Below are 7,192 nucleotides of genomic sequence, written 5' to 3'. Positions count from 1 at the left end.
TAATTAAGTAACTATTTATTTTTTATTTTTTTATTTTCTTTCTCTTATTATTAGCCTTATATAAGGCTATTAAGCTTTTTAACTTTTCTATAAAGGCTTAAATAATAAGACCCCTATAATAGGCTATAATTATAAAATTTAAAATTATATAAGGTTTATTTGCCTTAATAATATAATTACTACCTTAACTAAGTAGTATTAATACTAGCTCTTAGTAACTAAGTTACCCTTTTTCCTTTATCTTATTTAAAGGATTAAGATAATACTATGCCTAGTCTATTTATTATACTTCTACTTAAAGGTTAGTTAGGCCCTAACTAAGTAAGTAATTAAGTATAAACTTATAAGTAAGTTTTTTAACCCGGCTTTTAACCCTTCTTATTAATAATATAATAGCTATATTCCCTAATACTTATATAAAATAGCCTATAGCTATATAATTATACCTATTATATAACTAGCTATAACCTTAATTTAATTATTAGGCCTGCCTTAGATATAGCTAGTAAAGAAGAACTTAAAGAGATTTATATAATAATAGCTATTATTAAGAAGAACTTCTTATTAAGGTATAAATTTAACCTTATTAAGATAGCTATTCTTAATTATAGCCTAATCTAGTTAATTAATTATATAAATTAGAGGTATTATATTAATTTAATTAATTTAAACTAGGTTAATTCTAAGCTATTAGGTCTTAAGGACTTTGAAAGAGGCCTAAGGGAAGGTTATTACCTTTAGTTAAATTAAATAGCCTTCCTTACTGCCTTTATAGGTAACTTAGTTATATATAAAAAGTGGCTTTTTAATATATCTAAAATATTATAGTAATTCTATAATAGGAAAGCTAGGTAGGTTTAAGAGTATTATATTAATTAAAGCTTAGGGAAGAGAAGATTACTTTATAAGGTAATTTTAGGAAAAGGGGATAATTTATAACTAAATTATTATTATCACCTGACTAATAACTAACTGGTCTGCTTATTAGGAACTTAGATAAGATAAGAAATAAAGCTAATATAATAATTATTTCCCTTTCTTTAAATAGCTATCTATAGTTATTAACTTATAAATAATAGTATTTTTAAGGGCGCCTAAAAGTAGGTCCTTTAACTCTTTAATTTAAAGGCTTTATTACCTGCTGCTTTAGTCTTAATTTAGCTAAAATAAAACTATCTCTTTCTTTCCTTTTTATTTCTTTTCTTTTTTCTTTTTTATTACTTTAATTTTTTTACTAGTGCCTCTTAATCTTCTTTATAATCTTACCTTTATATTTATAATCTCTTTACTTTAATACCTTTATTTCTAAGCTAAAGTTATACCTTAATAATCCTAATATTAATAATAATCTTTATTCCCTTAGGAATACCTCTTATATTTTTCCTAATCCTAGCTTAAGTTAATACTATTATTATAATAAGGCAGGTAAGAGTTATAAGTTATAAATAATATCTTATTTTAAGGTTATTTAATTTTAATTAATTTACTAATTATTATATTTTAATAGGTATCCTAATATAATAAATAGTAATTAGGCCAACCTTTATATTTAATTTATTTTTATTAATTAGACTATTTACTAAACTAATAATAATAATAAACTAATTTTAAATATAAAGGATTACTTTATCTTATTTAAGCCTATTTAGAGGCTATATAAGGTATATTTAATTATAATTATAGCTTATATTAATAAATAGAAAATCTTAAGTATTAAGAAGATATTTAATTAGGCCTTACTTACCTATAAGTATTATATTAAATAAAAGTATTAAATTATACCTTAAAACTATCTTACTCTTATGCCTTATATTATAAGTTTTTTCTGCCTTAGTTAGTTTATATTTAACTAATTATTAATTTATATTATAGCCTAATTAAATTTATATTACTTAGTAAGCCTCTTAGAAATTATATTTATTTAGTAATAATACTACTAGGTCTGCCTAGGTAATAGCTTATAGTAATTTTACTTCTAGGGTATTAAAAGCCTTAAACTGCCTAAAGTATTATTACTATTATAAAGCCTAACCTTAATTTTTTAAAGCTATAAATAGCTTTTATAAGTTTATTAAGTATAATTTATATTAGCTTTATTTTCTTTTTTATATTAGGTTAGTAATACCTAGGGAGGAGGTTAATATTAATAAAAAACTCTTAGGTAGGATTAGTAAGTCTAAGAGTAATAAGGAGTTTATAAGAGAGGGGATTAAGGAGGCTAAGGATTCTATAAGAGAGGGTATTAAGGAGGCCAAGAAGTCTAGTTTTAATAAGTTTATTAGTTTTAAATAAGGGTTTATAGTATTTCTAGGGTAAGTTAATTTTATATTTATAAATAATTCTTATAAAGATAACCTTAGTTATTTTTCTTAGTAGTAATTAGTTTTATAGCCTTTTAGGCCTAAATCTTATATATTATACTTCTTAACTAAGTAACCTTTTTTTCTTAATATAACTAGGTTTTAGGTTTTTAACTTTTTATTTTTAATTTTAATTTTTTATTTTTCCTAGTTATTAATAATTTAAAATATATTTCTTATATCCTTACTTAATACCTATTAATTATATTTATTAGGCTAATTTCTTTATTTTATAAGGTAGTATTACTTCTTATTAATATACTTCTTATTTTTAATATAATTAACCTCTTAATTACCTTTTTTTTTTCAAGTTTAGGTATTAATAATAGCTTAAGAGCTAATTAATCCCTTATTTAATAAGGTTTTAAGAGGCTAATATAAAAGATATTATAAAGTTTTAAGTATTAATCTAGGAATACTAGCTTATATACTTAGTAGCTTATTTTCTTTATTATCTTAAGTAAATTAATAAATCTAAGTATTAATTTCTTTTTTTCTCCTTTAAATTTAAGGTTTTTTATAAATAATATAATAAGTTATTCTTATTAGTAGGTTATAAGAATATACTTAACGTTATAATACTTAGCTTATATCTTAGTTATATTTGCCTAGTATTAAGATAGGTTCTTATAAAGCTTATATATTTATTATACTCTTACTTATACTTCTAGGACCCCCTTTTAAGTATTATTATTCTTAGTAATATAATAGAATTTAAGTTTAAATCCTATTAAGGCTTAATTTAAGGTAATCCTAGTTATTATACTTACTACTAAGTTATATATAAATTATATAATTTATAGTAGTCTTAGCTAAGTAAGTTAATTCTTATTAATAAAGCTATATAAGTAGTATTTAAAAGTATAACTTATTCTTTTAGTTTAATTATTTACTTATAAATAAAAAGCTATAAATAGCCTTTATTTTACCTTTAAATAAAAGTAAACTTTAAACTAAAACTAATTAATAAAAACTAATCCTTAGTTAAATATAATACTTAAAGGCGCCTTAAAGATAAGTTTTATTTTATTATAAAAAAGCTTAGTAAGTTTTAATATATTAATTATAGTTAAGATAATAAAGAATCTAATAATTTTTATAAGTCTATTTATAATAACTAAGATTGTATTAATATCTTTACTTTTAAAATAAACTAGGGGTAATATATATAATAAGTATATATAATAGATAAGTATATATAATAAAAATCTTAACCTTCTTAAGATAAATTATAATAAAAATATAATATATTATCTAATTAATTAAAATTAATTATTATATTAATTCTTAATAATTTAAATACCTTCTTAATAGGTTTTTATATTATAACTAGTCTTATTATATATATTATAATACTAACTACTTAATTACTTTAACCTTCCTTAACTACTACTTCTTAATAATTTAACTACTATTTAGATATTTATATCTACCTAATTAATTAACTCTTAGGCTTCCCTTATAATTATATTCCCTCTTCTCTATAAGTATATTCTTTTTGCCTTATATTACTAGTTAAATATCTTATTTACCTAATAAAGTTCTTAGATCTTAGCCTCTTATAAGGCTATCTTATATAAAAGAATATTTTATTTTTTCTTAAAATACTTTATAGTTTTAATTATTAACTTAGGGGAACTACTTTTATAATTTCTAATCCTTTCTTATAAATACTTAGAATAAGATTAGGTCTTTAATATTATCTTTAGGGTCCTTAAAGTCTAAGGGGTTAAAGGTTTAATAACCCCTTAGGGAGGTATTAGGTTTATAATTATATATTAAGCTTTATAATAATATATCTTAGGTTAAAGAAAGTAAGCCTAGCTCCTTTAAAACCTCCCTTAATATTTTTCTTAATTATAATAGCTTAAAAGGTAATATAAAATACTAAGAAGAAGTTAATCTTCTTAATATAAGTTATACTTCTTTTAATTAGTTATTTTATTTCTTAATTATATGCCTTTTTTAATAGCCTAAAGTATTTAATATTAAAAGGCTAAAGGAGATATAATAAATAAGGCAGTATATAAAGTATAATAATATTATTCTTTTTATAATATAATTAGAAATTAGCTAATTAATAACTTTTATAACTACTAAGGATTAAAAGATAATAAGTATTAACTAATTAGTTAATTATAGCCTAATTAAATTATTTTAGCTAGTTAAGGCCTATTTTATTATTTATCTAATTATTTTTAATTATAATAATAACCTAAGTAGCTAAGAGGTTACTTTCTTTATATTAATTCTAAAGGTAAAATTTACTTATAATTATAATAAATAGATTAATTACCTAGCCTTTTATATTAATTACTTAAATTATTATAGCCTATTTCTAATTTCTAGGCTAGATTAATTTTAGGTTTTTATGCCTTTCTAAGCTAGTAATAATTATACCACTTAATATTATACCTATTATAAAGCTAGTCTTATTAAAGTTTTAGATATTATCTAATTAGATATTATATTTAATAATTATATTCTTTATAAGCCTAAATTAATTATAAATAGTTATTAAATCTTTATATTAGGCCTTATAATAATTATATCTCTATTAAAAATATATTTTAAATTATAATTATTACTTTATAAAATTATTAGCCTAATACTTATTAATTAGTAATATATTATAATTAGTAAGTAGTTAATTTATTATTTCTTTAATATTATAATACTAAGAAGGGAATTCTTATAAATTTAAATTAAGGATATATTAGATTATAACCTCTTTCTTTAAATTACTTAGTTTCTAAGAGCTTAGGATATAATCCTTATAAGTAGGAATACCATAGTATTAGTAATTAAGAGTATTAAAGGAGATATTATAAATCTTTATAATATATTATAAACTTAATTTTAGGTCTACCTAATAGGCCTAAAGTATAAGAATAATTTAAGACTTTTTAAAAGATTAAGATATATTATTTAATAAAGAATTAATTAATTAGATAGTATTAATATAAGGTAAGGGACTTTTATTATATATGCTTATTTATTATATATACTTATTATATATATTAATCCTATAATAAAGTTTATAATTACCTTTTTAAAGGTTTGTAAAGGAATTAATAGGTTTTTAAGCTTCTTATATAGCTTATATCTCTTAGAGACTATTTCTTAATAAATAAGATAAGTTTAGATATATTCTTTTTTATATCTTACTTAAGACCTTCCTAATATAGCTTATATTATAATAGCTTAAGGGTTTTTTCTAACCTAAAGTATCTTATAAGCTTATTATTATAATATAGCTTTAATAGTTTATCTTATAATATAAGGTCTTTTAGTATATATAGCCTATTCTTAAAGTAGAAGAGGTTATTTTTAATCTTTTACTTACTTAAAGCTTATCCCTTATTAGCCTTTATAGTATTTTACTTTTAGGCTAGGATTAAGGTATTATATAACTAAGCTAAGGTAATTACTTCTATTAGTAGCTTAGATAATACTTCTTTAAGAGGTTTTTCTTATTATAGGGAATTTTATATTATCTCCCCTAGTATTATTATAAATAATCCTAGTTATTTTAAAAACTATAATCTAAGGATGTTTTATCTTTTAATATTACTTTTTAGTATTAGAATTATATTATTTTTAATTATTAAAGATATCTTATTAAGCTTTTTTTTACCTAAGGTTTAAGACCTAATTATCTTTATTTTAAGCCTTTTACTTAACCTCTTTTTCTTATAAGCTCTTATTATAGCCTATACCTTGGCTATTTTACCTTCTAAGGTTTTTAATAAGATAAGGTCTTAAGGTAGTTTCTTATAAACTCCTAAGGGTTTTAATAATATATTAGCTAGGGTTATTAACCCTTTATAATATTTAATTATAAAATTATAAGATATTAGGTAAAAGTATTATTAAGCTTATTTATTATTTAACTTTATATTCTTTATAAATAATTATAAGTTATAATAATTACTTAAGATTTTAATCTGCTTTATTACCTCTTTTAGGTAGTATTACTAATATTTAAATAACTTTATTATAGCTATTATCTCTTAATTTAATATATTATAATTTAATTTAGCCTTATTAAACTTTTATAATTAAAAAGCTATTAGGTAAAATCTTTCTTTTTTATTTAATTAAAATAGTATTTTTATTATTATATAATTAAATATATTAGTTTTAACTTAAATTTATTTTAAGAGGTTAAAGTATTTAAGTATTAGTATTTTATTAAACTTAGTAATTAATGTCTTAAATACTTAACTTTATATATTATTAAGCTATATTAATTTAGGTTTTTTATTATTTTAGCTCTTCTTTAGTATTATTATTAAAGATATAATAATCTTAAAGTATTTATAAATAAATTATTTATAGAAGTTATAAAACCTTAAAAAGACTTAAACTTCTTAGTAGGTTATTAGTTCTTTTTATTTTTAAATTATTTTAATTTACTTTAGGTTTATCTTTATACTCTTAGTAATTAAAATAAACCCTAGAAACTCTGCCTTACTTTAATAGAAGGTATATTTTAATCCTTTAGTATAAAGTTCTATTTCTTTTATATACTTTAGGATTTATTTTAAGTATTTTATATATACTTCTCTGGTTTTTAAAAAGATTAAGATATTATTTAAATATATTATATAAATTATATCTATTAGCCTTATAAGTACTTATTAAATATAATATTATAATATAACTAAGGTATTTATTAATTTAAATAATATAATTATATATTTAAAGTAGTTATATTAAATATAAAATACTATCTTTTACTTATTGCCTTTTTAAATCTTAATATAATAATAGGTATCTTTAATATTAATCTTTAAGAAGAACTTAATACCTTAGATTTAATTTATAAT

The sequence above is a fragment of the Fusarium odoratissimum genome, assembly GCF_000260195.1.
Source record: "Fusarium odoratissimum NRRL 54006 unplaced genomic scaffold supercont1.49, whole genome shotgun sequence".
Lineage (NCBI taxonomy): Eukaryota > Fungi > Ascomycota > Sordariomycetes > Hypocreales > Nectriaceae > Fusarium > Fusarium odoratissimum.
Note: the sequence above shows the minus strand (reverse complement) of the source record.